The sequence below is a fragment of the Argiope bruennichi genome, chromosome 8, assembly GCF_947563725.1.
Source record: "Argiope bruennichi chromosome 8, qqArgBrue1.1, whole genome shotgun sequence".
Classification (NCBI taxonomy): domain Eukaryota; kingdom Metazoa; phylum Arthropoda; class Arachnida; order Araneae; family Araneidae; genus Argiope; species Argiope bruennichi.
In genome coordinates, this window is record NC_079158.1 from 113,584,111 (window position 1) to 113,599,871 (window position 15,761).

The 15,761-nt window shown below is 28.5% G+C and overlaps 1 protein-coding gene across 5 annotated transcripts in view; it reads right to left on the minus strand.

The window, feature by feature from the left end:
- Positions 1-15,761, minus strand: part of LOC129980836 (coiled-coil domain-containing protein AGAP005037-like) — a 1,244,995-nt gene that overhangs the window by 916,957 nt on the left and 312,277 nt on the right. The window lies entirely within an intron of this gene.

Sequence of the window (15,761 nt, forward strand, 5' to 3'; positions counted from 1 at the left end):
ATCAACCCCTCTACTTTGTGATTTTGCATTGTCTAGTAAAGTGACACGAAAACAATAATTTCTAGCGAACATTTACATAAAGGAAGTGTTTAGGAAACGATTTCAAATGCAGAAATGTTAAGAGAACTTAGTTGTCCAATGTTATTCCATCAGAATATATACATTATTATTTCAGATGGGTATCTTTGAGCTGAAATGTGTTTTTACGCTATATTATATTTCATAACAAAAATTATAATTTAAGATGCTGATTTTAAAAAACATATTTTAGGAATTTTTCCTATAAGATATGTCATAATAAGCCTATGATATTAAATTAACAGATACATAGAGCAATCTTCTTCTTATTAATATTATGACTTATCTCATGTGAAGTCTAGATAGAAACTATTGAGCATGTAATTGTTATTAACATAAAATATAACAATATATTATCACAAATTATTTCCAGATAAGAAAACCGTGACTTCTGCCTTTAAATATACTTTCCTTGAACGAATTATAAAATAAATGTAGTACACTTATCTTAACAATCAAAACGTGGTGTATATTGTAAAATTGAAAATTTCATGAAATGTTTATGAAGAAATTCTGTCTCAATCTCAAAAAAATAAGATCTCGTCTTCAAACTTCCAATGCACATTTTCATTTTCGATAAAAAGTTGTTCTATCTAAAAATGAATTATGTATTTAAGCTTATTTATTAACATTCCATTCATTTCTAATTTATAAACTTAATGATATTATTACTCGATGAATATTTTTGACTATAAACACTTTTCAATCAGTTATGGATTTAAAAATATGATATATTGTTGGAATAATATTTTTTAAAGTGATCCTATGGTTAGAATCCACTAAGTGTTTTGTTATAAAATAGAACAATTTAACTTGCTAATTGATAATAATTTAACTGTAATCTTTTTTTATCTACAAATAACACTTTCATTAGCACTATTTTGCTGTCAATGAAGGCAGTTTTTCATATAAATATTACAGCACAAATCAGACTAATTTGGAGTCGGCGTGATTCAACTGGAAGAGCATCTTTTTTTTGATAGTTTTGGTCCATGGTTCAAATCAATCAGTTATGATGTTTTAACCAAAGACTTGAATTCTTTTATTTAAAATGTTTTCTGTTGTCTATCTAAGATCTGGAAAGTTCTAGATCTTTCTTAAATATTCAAATTGAATCGTTCTCGAACATTCTACAAATGTATAAAAGCTAAGCCCAATCAGTATTTAAAATGTTTTCTTTTGTCTATCTAAGATCTGGAAAGTTCTAGATATTTCTTAAATATTCAAATTGGATCGTTCTCGAACATTTTACATATGTATAAAAACTAAGCCAATCAATATTTAAAATGTTTTCTGTTGTCTATCTAAGATCTGGAAAGTTCTAGATCTTTCTTAAATATTCAAATTGAATCGTTCTCGAACATTCTACAAATGTATAAAAGCTAAGCCCAATCAGTATTTAAAATGTTTTCTTTTGTCTATCTAAGATCTGGAAAGTTCTAGATATTTCTTAAATATTCAAATTGGATCGTTCTCGAACATTTTACATATGTATAAAAACTAAGCCAATCAATATTTAAAATGTTTTCTTTTGTCTATCTAAGATCTGGAAAGTTCTAGATCTTTCTTAAATATTCAAATTGAATCGTTCTCGAACATTCTACAAATGTATAAAAGCTAAGCCCAATCAGTATTTAAAATGTTTTCTTTTGTCTATCTAAGATCTGGAAAGTTCTAGATATTTCTTAAATATTCAAATTGAATCGTTCTCGAACATTTTACATATGTATAAAAACTAAGCCAATCAATATTTAAAATGTTTTCTGTTGTCTATCTAAGACATGGAAAGTTCTAGATCTTTCTTAAATATTCAAATCGGATCGTTCTCGAACATTCTATATATGTATAAAAGCTAAGCCCAATCAGTATTTAAAATGTTTTCGGTTGTCTATCTAAGATCTGGAAAGTTCTAGATATTTCTTAAATATTCAAATTGGATCGTTCTCGAACATTTTACATATGTATAAAAACTAAGCCAATCAATATTTAAAATGTTTTCTGTTGTCTATCTAAGACATGGAAAGTTCTAGATATTTCTTAAATATTCAAATTGAATCGTTCTCGAACATTCTACAAATGTATAAAAGCTAAGCCCAATCAGTATTTAAAATGTTTTCGGTTGTCTATCTAAGATCTGGAAAGTTCTAGATATTTCTTAAATATTCAAATTGGATCGTTCTCGAACATTTTACATATGTATAAAAACTAAGCCAATCAATATTTAAAATGTTTTCTGTTGTCTATCTAAGACATGGAAAGTTCTAGATCTTTCTTAGATATTCAAATTGGATCGTTCTCGAACATTCTACATATGTATAAAAGCTAAGCCCAATCAGTGATGGGTAAATTCTCAATCTCGTACTGTTGTGAGTTGCTTTATTCTAATAAATCTAATTGTTTGCTTAAACTAACAGCGTAGATTTTTGACATCTTAGTGACAATATTACATAGTAATAAGTTTAGTTGAATCAATAATATTACAAATAATTAATGCATTATCAATTATATCATAATTATAATCAATATATAGAATCAATTCTACGTTCTGCTTGGTTGTTCCATGATTAGGCAAGCTGTTTCTAGATTGTGGTTGTAAGGGGACAAGGGAGGGATAATAGGATTTGCTCATTGAAATATCTGACATTAATAATCAGCAATACTCCCAAAACATAAAAAAAAATTGTTTGTTAATATTAAATCAGCTGGGAGAAAACATCTCCCCCCCCCAAAAAAAAAAGCTATTGACAAAAAATAAATAAACACGGAATATTAATGTAACGTTTAATGCTCTTCTCAAGACCAAGAGGCCTTCAATATATTTTAGCTGCAATAAACAGTAGTAGAGAACAAATGAAAGAGTGATTGTCGCAGGTATCTGCTGGATGTTTGTTGAATTCTCGATAGTTTAAGGATCGAGTTGAACTGAAAATTAACTGCTGTAAAAATCAATCTTTGTTGTTGTTGTTTCTTTTGAGAGATTTAAAAATGTATTTTGGTGTTAAATTACGAAGTATTTCTACATTTGAATAAGCCAGTAAAGCTGAGATGATATCGAATAAGTTGACAGAAATCATCAATGTTATAGTCACAGTTCCAGAGAAACAAACAAACAAACAAAAAAGACACCTATTCTTACCACCTATGTGTAAGAAATCATAAGTTATTTAAAGAGCCATTAGAACATTTTCCAAGTTTATCAAAATTCCATTTGGATTCCAGTTGGAGACGTTCTAAATTTTTCTATACTTCGAAGTCTAAAGTGAAAACCAATACTAGCAGCTCATCCGTAAAAAGTAAACAACAAGAAAAATCATTTTTTTTAGACAAAACAATTCCAGAGAGAAAATTTTTCTATGAAAAAATATCAGCAGTTCAACAATTCTAGAATTTTCAAAATAAAATTATGAAAAAAAAAAGGAGGGGGGGGGGAGAGAAATTTTTTCGAAGAGCATTCGAAAGCGAAAAAGAAATGAAAATGCAAACAACATTTGCATAGCAGTGACCTGCCCTTGCCAGCTGTGACCTTGACGAGAGGCATCAGCATATGGAAGAATCCTCTCGAATCGATTGTGACAGAACGGGGGGTTTTCTTGGTACATGAGCTAGGGGCTCTGCCTGATCCCCCTCCCAGTGTGGTGTATGAGGTGATGGAGAGAGCATTTATTTCTGCTGCTTGAGCACGTCTGCACTTTCCCCGGAGCACTGTGCCCCATCGAAAAAAGGATAATGCACCCTAACCTCTCTCGGAGGATGTGGAAACCAATAGTTCTCAGTGTTCGAAAGGGGATGATGGGATTTCTAAGTGGAAATTCTATAGTTAGTGGGTTATTTTTAAAGGACTTTTCTTCTGCAATTCCTTTAAACGAGGTGATTAACTTTTCGCTGAAAACCTCCTCGTTGAGAATGGATTAGGTGCAATCTAGTGCGGCCTCCCACACCGTTGAAAATGGCTGACTAGATAAATTGGGATGAGAATTGCTGATACAGATAAAAAGTATCTGGTGGAAGGGAGTTTTTGATAGAGGGTTCAGTTCTAATACCGTTCAAAAAATACAATCCTTAATAAAGAAATATATAATTCTGAATAGTTTGTAAATGGGGCATTAGAGAGGATAGATTAGATTAGTTGTAAAATTTAAAAGCTACAAATCAAGAATGTTTTAATCAGACATTCTAAATCTTTAGTGTATGCAACATTAGTTAAGATTTGATTATTTATAAAATTTAGCTGCTACGTATATGTATCAAGGATGCTTCAGTAAGTCTTCTCAATAGTTCGAGAAAACTAAAATTGATAGAAATATCCTACAAATAAAATTTAATCGTCATAATTCTAGGGCATTCTAATAAAAGCTTCTGAATAGGTCATGAATAGTATATTAAGCAAGAATATAGTTCTTCTAAAATATAGTAGCTACAAATCAAGAATGTTTTAATCAGACATTCTAAATCTTTAGTGTATGCAACATTAGTTAAGATTTGATTATTTATAAAATTTAGCTGCTACGTATATGTATCAAGGATGCTTCAGTAAGTCTTCTCAATAGTTCGAGAAAACTAAAATTGATAGAAATATCCTACAAATAAAATTTAATCGTCATAATTCTAGGGCATTCTAATAAAAGCTTCTGAATAGGTCATGAATAGTATATTAAGCAAGAATATAGTTCTTCTAAAATATAGTAGCTACAAATCAAGAATGTTTTAATCAGACATTCTAAATCTTTAGTGTATGCAACATTAGTTAAGATTTGATTATTTATAAAATTTAGCTGCTACGTATATGTATCAAGGATGCTTCAGTAAGTCTTCTCAATAGTTCGAGAAAACTAAAATTGATAGAAATATCCTACAAATAAAATTTAATCGTCATAATTCTAGGGCATTCTAATAAAAGCTTCTGAATAGGTCATGAATAGTATATTAAGCAAGAATATAGTTCTTCTAAAATATAGTAGCTACAAATCAAGAATGTTTTAATCAGACATTCTAAATCTTTAGTGTATGCAACATTAGTTAAGATTTGATTATTTATAAAATTTAGCTGCTACGTATATGTATCAAGGATGCTTCAGTAAGTCTTCTCAATAGTTCGAGAAAACTAAAATTGATAGAAATATCCTACAAATAAAATTTAATCGTCATAATTCTAGGGCATTCTAATAAAAGCTTCTGAATAGGTCATGAATAGTATATTAAGCAAGAATATAGTTCTTCTAAAATATAGTAGCTACAAATCAAGAATGTTTTAATCAGACATTCTAAATCTTTAGTGTATGCAACATTAGTTAAGATTTGATTATTTATAAAATTTAGCTGCTACGTATATGTATCAAGGATGCTTCAGTAAGTCTTCTCAATAGTTCGAGAAAACTAAAATTGATAGAAATATCCTACAAATAAAATTTAATCGTCATAATTCTAGGGCATTCTAATAAAAGCTTCTGAATAGGTCATGAATAGTATATTAAGCAAGAATATAGTTCTTCTAAAATATAGTAGCTACAAATCAAGAATGTTTTAATCAGACATTCTAAATCTTTAGTGTATGCAACATTAGTTAAGATTTGATTATTTATAAAATTTAGCTGCTACGTATATGTATCAAGGATGCTTCAGTAAGTCTTCTCAATAGTTCGAGAAAACTAAAATTGATAGAAATATCCTACAAATAAAATTTAATCGTCATAATTCTAGGGCATTCTAATAAAAGCTTCTGAATAGGTCATGAATAGTATATTAAGCAAGAATATAGTTCTTCTAAAATATAGTAGCTACAAATCAAGAATGTTTTAATCAGACATTCTAAATCTTTAGTGTATGCAACATTAGTTAAGATTTGATTATTTATAAAATTTAGCTGCTACGTATATGTATCAAGGATGCTTCAGTAAGTCTTCTCAATAGTTCGAGAAAACTAAAATTGATAGAAATATCCTACAAATAAAATTTAATCGTCATAATTCTAGGGCATTCTAATAAAAGCTTCTGAATAGGTCATGAATAGTATATTAAGCAAGAATATAGTTCTTCTAAAATATAGTAGCTACAAATCAAGAATGTTTTAATCAAGCATTCTGAATCTTTCGTGAATGAAGCATTAGAGAAGATTAGATTATTTATAAAATTTAATAAATGCAAATAAAGAATGCTTTAATCATTCATTCTGATTAGTCCTTGAAAAGTTTAACAGATAAAAATATGTTACAAATAAAACATATTAACAATACATAACATTCATTACACAATATAAAACATTCAGAATGTTCTAATAACATTTACAGAACTATTTGTGTATATTATACTAGGCAAGAATACGTTATTTCTAAAATTAGTTGCTACAAATCAAGAATGTTTTAAGCAGACATTCTGAATATTTCGTGAATACTATACTAGGCAAGAATATCTTATTTATAAAATTTAGTTGCAATTAATTAAGAATGTTTTAGTGAGACATTCTGAATCTTTCGTGAATGTGGCATTTGAGAAGATTAGATTATTTATAAAATTTAATAATTACAAATAAAAAAGGTTTTAATCGATCATTCTGAATAATTCGTGCAAAGTTTAATTGACAGAAATATGTTACAAATGAAATTTAATTGTTATAATTCTATGATGTTCTAATAAAAAATTCTGGATAGTACGTGGATACTGTACTAGACAAGAATATGTTACATATAAAATTTAATTGCAACAAATCAAGAATGTTCTAATAAAATATTGTGATTTTTTCGTGAGTGTGGCATTAAAGGAAATTAGATTATTTATCAAATATAGTTGAAGTTAGTAAAAAATAGTTGAAATTAGTTAAATCAAGAATGTTTTATAAGTCATTAAGAATAGTTCATGAGTAGTAAAAAATATAGAAATATTTTACAAATAAAATTTAATTGTAACAGATCTCGAATGATCTAATAAAACTTTCTGAATTGTTCGTGAGTATTAGTAGGCAAGAATATCTTATTTATAAAATTTAGTTGCAACAAATCAAGAATATTTAAAGCAGACATTCTGAATCTTACTTGAATGGAGCATTAGAGAAGATTAGATTATTTATATAATTTAATAGTTACAAATCAAGAATACTTTAATCAGTCATTCTTATTAGTTCGTGAAAAGTATAATAGATAGAAATATGTTACAAATAGAATTTATTTGTTACAATTCTAGGATACTCTAATAAAAAATTCTGAATAGTTTGTGAATAGAATTCTAAATAAGAATATGTTATTTTTAAAATTTAGTTGCTACAAATCGGGACTGTTTTAATAAAATATTCTGAATATTTCATGAATGAGAGCATTAGAGAAGTTTAGATTATATATAAAGTTTAGCTGCTACGTATCGAGAATGCTTTACTCAGCGGTTCTGAATAGTGAGAATAATATAATAGATAGACGTACGTTACAAATGAAATTTAATAGTTACAAGTTTAGAATACTCTAATAAAACTTTCTGAATTTTTCATAAATACTATATTAGACAAAAAAAAAAAAAACGTTACTTATAAAATTTAGTTACTGAAAATCAGGAAGCGTCTAATAAATGATTTTGTGTTTCATAAATGGATCACTATAAAAGAATAGATTAGAAATTTATAAAAGAAATATATATAAAGAAAAAAATAGAAATTTAACAACTACAAAACAATATTATTTCTTTCAAATCATACAAAACACACTGATGATTAGGTCTTATTCCTAAAGTCGAATCTAGATTTTTTTACTTAAAAATTAATTTTAAAAAAGCGAATTTGTTACTAAGTATTGCTACTTTACATTGTTTTCTATCGAATTGTTTAAGGCGAAAAGTTTGCCATTCTTTCCGCAAATTTATGGATACAAAGCAAGCTCAGTTGCCCTGACCAGTTTTTTTTTTTTTTTTTTTTTTTTTTGTAAACATCTATTTCAATTATAGAATAGCAGACTTCTAATTTAAGCAGACAGCAAATTCATTTAGTTCATCAAATTCATCGGGTACCTAGATCACATTAGTATTCTATTTGTTCTCACTACACGGAATTTTCAATTCTTTTTTTATTATCAATATTTTTCATCAATTAATTGTTTCAGACGATTGTTTTACAAAATCCTTGGACTGTTATCGGAATCGAAAAAATATATAATAGGGCTCATTTCTGCTCATATGTTATACCTAAAGTGACTTACTCAGCAGTTAATTTTAAAATTAAGACAGATAAAATCTTTAGTACTCTACGGCAAGAACAATTCTTTTATTTGAAATATTTATTTTTCTTTCGGTGATATAATAATCCTTCCGTATTTTCTAAATTAAATTGTATTTTTTAAATTCATAATATTTTATTGTTTAAAATAGTTTTCTACTTTTTTCGAAATCATTTGTCTTCCTTTAGATTATATATTTAATCTGCATTGCATTTATGTTTTGAATTCCTAATATATTAAATTTATTTTGTTTAAACTTTCTACTGGAGTACTTTTTATTTTAAATCTACGGTTAATTCCTACTTATAATTGTAAGAAAAAAATTTTTACTGAAGGAAATAAATTAATTACTTTTTTCTATGAAAAGAAAGAGAATATTGTATTCATAAAAAAAAAAAAAAATTAAACTTGAAATTTTGACGAATGCCCTCGTTTATTTGTAGATTTTTGCCAAATTTTTAACGAAATCCATTCAGTGGAAGATTGTCTGTCTAGCCAATATTGCCAATTTCGAATACAAGTAAAAAAAAAAAAAAAAAACTCAAGTAGCTTGGTAGATAAAATTTTATTCAAAAGTTTATCATTTAAAGTATAGATATCAAATTTTAAAATATATCCTTGAAACGGTTGACCATTTATTAGTTTTCTTTCCCATCCATGCAAACTCAATGACTTAAATAATTGAAATTCAGTACTAACTGTGGTTTCATCAAATTTATCAAATTTTGGTATCAACTGGCTGATAAAAACGGCATCCAAAATATATATTTTCCCAATATATTCAGTAAAAATGTTAGACCCCGTCGAAGATCGTTATTTCGTAACTATCGTTCACCAATGCCATGCAAGGTATTCGTGGCTTTATCCAAGATTTACAATTTTATGTAGATTAAGGTAGATTAGATCTTTAGTGTAGAGTATGCGAGAAAGTATCGGGAAGACCATTCCTGCTGCTTTAATTGATGCACTTGCGGCTACCATTGATCTAATGCCTAGTCGGCCTAGGTGAAAATCCGCCGCTACATGGGGCAGAAAAGACAAATATATAAATACGCATATTTCCCAAAAAGTTTCTTTCGAGTTTTTCGGCAACTCTCAAACAAAGAGATTCATCGAAATCTCGATGACAAATTTTTTGAGCGATTACAATGCTTTCTCTTTGTCCAACAACATATCCAAGAAAATATACATAATCAATATATCCAAGAAAATTGAAAAATGACAAAAAATCGCGATGACATTTTTTTTTTTTTTTTGCGATTATAATACATTCTCTTTGTACACAGCATATCCAAGAAAATTGAAAGACGACAAATTTTTGGGGGATTACAATATTTCCACTTTGTACACAACATATACAAGAAAGTAGAAAGATGACAAAAAAAAAAAAATCCCGATAAAATTTTTGGGGTGATTACAATATTCTCCCTTTATACACAATATAACCAAGAACATCGAACGATCATAAAGTTTTGGGCGATTGCAGTACTTTCTTTTCGTACACAACATATCCAAGGAAATTGAAGGAAAACAAATTTTTGGTCGATTATAATTCTTTCTCCTTGTGCACAACATATCCAAAAAAACTGAAAAGTAACACATTTTTGGACATTTACGATATTTTCTCTTTGTACAAAACATATACAAGAAAATAAAAAAATGACAAGAAATCTCAATGACAAATTTTTGGGCGATTACTTTCTCTTTGGGCATAACATATCCAAGAAAATTAAAATATTAAAAATTTTTTGGTCGATTACAATATTTTCTCTTTGTACGCAACATATCCAAGAAAATTGAAAGACAACAAATTTTTGGTCGATTAGAATACAAAAACAAATTGAAAGGTAACAAATTTTGGGGCCATGACGTCACTTTCTCTTTGTGTACAACATAGTCAAGAAAATTGGAAGTTGACAAATTTTTGGGTGATTATAATGTATACAACATATACAAGACTCTTGTACACAACATATACAAAAAAAAAAAAAAAGGAAGATGGCAAGAAATCTCGATGGCAAATTTTTGAGCGATTACACTTTCTTTTTGTGCACAACATATCCATAAAAATATAAAAGAATGCTTGTTCATGAAAAAATATTTCACAGAAGACAGAACTTCCTTTGTATCCTTCTTATAAAAATCTATCTCAGGTGACTGACAACGAAAAAAAATAGCTAACCTTCGGTAACCTTCAAACCTTCAGTAGGGGAGGGGAAGGAAAGGAACCCACCAACTTTGCCACAGACAGTGCTCCAAAGATGCCGAGGCATTTTCTTTTCTTTCTGAAACTTTACTCTTTTCTTCGAATCTCCCAGGATGCGATCAATATTTTATACATTTCGGAAGATTTGAATTTCCGCCGCGCCCGAGAGAAAATGGCGGGAAAAAAAGGAGGAATTCCGTTTCCGGAGAAAATGCTTCCGAATCGAGGGTCAAAGATGTTTGCGAAGAACACCACGAACAAGGGGGTCTTGTTTGACGTGAAAAATTCAATTCGAAGACCCCCTGTCTGTTCAATATTCAGAACCTGATTCCAATTCAGACACATTCAGGTAAATGGAAAAACTAAATTTCATGTTCTTTTCAAAGGAAGTGCATTTCGGTTTGCCTTTGAAGTTCTGCGACGCTGGAGGACGAATTGGGAGAACAAATTTTGTTGTATTGCTTTGTATTGACTTCAGGTTTGTTGTATTGGAAATTTCGTTTGTTGGAATGCATTCAACTTTAAATTATGCAATGGAGCGTGGTTAATTCGAAACAAGAGGGTATGTAAAATTTAAACCTTAAAAAATGGCAACAAAAATTTATTTTTAACACGGAAAATTTTTATAAATGATACTTAATTAATAAATAAACAGTCGGTGATTTTAATGCATAAACTAATTATGACTTTAATAAAAATTCCAAAATAATCTAATGTATAAAAATGAATGTTTGTTTGTTTGTATTTTAAGTGATGCTGTACCGTTCATCCGATTGCGATAAAATATTGCCAATTCATTGATTGTATTTGCTCGAAGGTTATAGGCATAGAACAATTATTATATCTAATATATAAAAATGAATGTTTGTTTGTTTGTATTTTAGGTGATGCTGTACCGTTTATCCGATTGCGATAAAATATTGCCAATTCATTGATTGTATTTGCTCGAAGGTTATAGGCATAGAACAATTATTATATCTAATATATAAAAATGAATGTTTGTTTGTTTGTATTTTAAGTGATGTTGTACCGTTCATCCGATTGCGAAAAAAACATTCTCAAGTCATTCCTTGCACTTTCTCAAAGATTATAGGCATAGTACAATTATTATATCTAATATATAAAAAAGAGTGTTTGTTTTTACGTGTGCAAACAGTAATTTTTCTATTTATTCAGTGAATCGACAAACGATATTTCGGTTATGCAAGCTCATATCGTGTTAATTACTTCGTCAAAAGATATACCTAATAAAGTTCGTTACTTAGTAGATCTACCAGCGCAGCGCGTAGTTTCTCAAACAATGAGGAACGACACGCAAGCAATGAAGCAGATCGTTTACAAACTGCAAATTCACGTGCTTCAGAATCTCAAGATCAACATGCGACAAGAATGGAAAGACAACATTTATGTCCTAACCCATCAGAAGATCAACATGCGGCAAGAATCGAGTCAACTATTCTTAAAGGAAAGTCGAATGGAGATGATGTGCTCATTCCTCGCATTCCCATTATTCCCACTGACATGCCTTTTGACTTCAAACGATTGCAGTTCCCCATTTGACTTGCATACTCGATAATCATCAACAAGGCTCAATGTCAATCACTTCAAGTGTGCGGATTGAACTTAGAAAAATCCATGTTTTTCGCATGGCCAATTGTATATTGGATATTCAAGAGTCGGACAGCCAAGAAATTTATTTGATTTTGCTAAAGACGGAAAAAAATATTGTTTACCCTAAAATACTTGGTTAGCAAATTTTTCATTCAATTTTAATGAATGTTTTCATTGCCGATAAGAAAATAAATATCTTTCTTTATGTCATTCTTAATTAAACAAGATAGCTATTTCAAATTTCAAACGATATTTCCACAATTATTTCTTCTCCGGCAGCAACGCGCCGGGTACCAGCTAGTTTTGAATATAAAATTCAATAAAGAAATAAGCATTGATTTTACTATCGAGCGATCTAAAGTACTTCAAATGTAAACGGTTGCATAATAAAACTTCAAAGCTAACGTTGTGCCCACATCCAGAGGGATCAGGGTTTTACAAAAAAGAAAGATTAATTTTTTATATAATACATTTCACAAGTGTTGAATTTTCGGATAAGGCGAATGCCTCATAAAAGTTTTGATTTATAATATCTGAGAATATAAGGTAGGACTTGATATATTGTTGTAAAAAATATATCATTAAAATATATAGTTGCTGATATATTTTAATGTTTTAATAATAGTGCAATATTTTAATGATTTAATAATAACATAATTATCCCTTATATTATTTATTCTAACTAAAGTTTGTGCCTTCTTTACATAATAAACTTATATAAATTTATTTTAAAACTTCATAATATTTATAATAAATCATGAAATAAATTCAAAATTAAAAAAGGAGGAAATAATAAAATTTGAGTTTCTAAAAATAAGATTTTATCAATGCAACAAAGAGTTTAAGCAAATATTTTTCTAAAACAACTATGGACATCATAATAAAATAAATGAGAGTTTGAGGCGCAGAAGCAGTAATATGAAAAAATACTGCCAAAATGTAAGAATAAATTAGTAAAAAAGTTCTCAGCTTTCATTAATAATTAAAATATACAGGATGATTCAAAAGAATTCTACCAATTGCAATGGCATCCACTACCTTATAAATAAAGAGAGGAAGAAAAAAATGTGAAATAAATACAAAAGGAAGCTTACATTTTGCTTGTATATGCAACCAGTGCCTTATGTGACTTTCCTTGGTCAGATGGGCATCATTTAATAGATAGTGCATTTAATTACTATATGAAGCATTTTTTGTGACTACCCTCAATCTTTTATTGCCATAGGCAGGGTGATTTTTAAAAGGACAGTTTTTGAAAATGTAAGGTGAGTGAAAAGATGCAAATTTATTTTTGTCCAATAATATTTTCGGAAATTATTGCGGAAAAAACACTACAATTAAGCTTAATTTTTAATTAATTAAAATTCCAATGAAAGTTAAAAAAAATATCTTCCAATACAGAATCCCACCTTCGAAGGTACCTATGCGCCAGATTTGCAAAGTACAGATCAAAAATGGTCTGGTTTGTAGAGCGCCTACACACACATTTATCTTTATTATTATTAGAGATAAATAGAGATAGCCTTGTGTTATAAAATGTGATTAAATTATACATTACTAATGGATATATTTTGGATTACATTTTTTTCTACTACTGTATGAATAAAATCATTTTGGATTACATTTTTTTCTACTACTGTATGAATAAAATCATGTTTTAAAGTATATTTTTAACTTTTATTACTATGTTAAGTCATTATATGGATTTTCATGTATTTGGAAACTTGCAAATAATGAGTGAAATAGAAATTTAACAGCATCGAAAACACTTGTTTGAAATATCAAAACTCTATCTCATGTCTTTTTTTTTATACTTAGCGTTCCTGCAAAACGTGATATTTGTTTATATCTGTTTGATTGACAAGGAAAAATATTGCCCTCGTTAAATTTCACAAAAGCTTGTTCATATTCCATCGTTAACAACTTGTTACCAAAATACCAAACTTTCTGTTTACCTTCACTTGTTTATCAGCGACTTTTCTAGGAAGTTATACCGCGTTTCATTTTAATACATGAAGACCGGGAAAGAAGTTTCTTTTCAAATCTCGGGAGCTTTTATCGAACTTCTATTCAAAACTGGTGCATTTCGCCGACTTGAGGAAGCGATGCATTTCTATTGAGATGGAATTTCAATTTGAAAACTTAGTAGCTGTCAATATTGAGATAACGGATGAATTTTTCAGGCGTGATTTTTCCAGATGTTTTAAAACATTCTTTTCGTCAAGGAATAATATTCTAAAAGTGACGAAAAGATCGATATAATGGCAATAAATGATCAGAACAAACGTTTATTGATATTTATTTATCAAAATACTAATATTTATTGGCATATCTTTTGAGGAGGTCGATATAATGGCAATAAATGATCAGTACAAACGTTTATTGATATTTATTTATCAAAACACGAATATTTATTAACATATATTTTGAGGAAGTCGATATAATGGCAATAAATGATCAGTACAAACATTCATTGATATTTATCAAAACACGAATATTTATTGATATATCTTTTGAGGAATTCGATATAATGGCAATAAATGATCAGTACAAACATTCATTGATATTTATTTATCAAAACACGAATATTTATTGATATATCTTTTGAGGAAGTCGATATAATGGCAATAAATGATCAGTACAAACATTCATTGATATTTATTTATTAAAACACGAATATTTATTGATATATCTTTTGAGGAAGTCGATATAATGGCAATAAATGATCAGTACAAACATTCATTGATATTTATTTATCAAAACACGAATATTTATTGATATATCTTTTGAGGAAGTCGATATAACGGCAATAAATGATCAGTACAAACATTCATTGATATTTATTTATCAAAACACGAATATTTATTGATATATCTTTTGAGGAAGTCGATATAATGGCAATAAATAATCAGTACAAAAATTCATTGATATTTATTTATCAAAACACGAATATTTATTGATATATCTTTTGAGGAAGTCGATATAATGGCAATAAATGATCAGTACAAACATTCATTGATATTTATTTATCAAAACACGAATATTTATTGATATATCTTTTGAGGAAGTCGATATAATGGCAATAAATGATCAGTACAAACATTCATTGATATTTATTTATCAAAACACGAATATTTATTGATATATCTTTTGAGGAAGTCGATATAATGGCAATAAATGATCAGTACAAACATTCATTGATATTTATTTATCAAAACACGAATATTTATTGATATATCTTTTGAGGAAGTCGATATAACGGCAATAAAGGATCAGTACAAATATTCACTGATATTTATTTATTAAAACATGAATATTTATTGAAATTCTTTTGAGGAGGTCGATATAATGGCAATAAATGATCAGTACAAACATTCACTGATATTTATTTATCGATACACGACCATTAATTTGTATATCTTTTATATAAATCTAAATGCGTTCGGTTCGATCTTTGTAAAATTTAGCACACGACCTCTCCAAGAGGACAAGAACAGCATCATAAACTTTTCAAAGTCCAAACATTTACTCAATGTAATATGAGTGAATTAAAATTTTAGAAAGTTTTTGCTATTTCTGAACTACATACATCTTCGAAATCTATCCCATCAACTCTATATTCAAAAGATTACTCCCACTAGGGGGCAACTCAAAAATGAGGAGGAGAAGCTAACAGT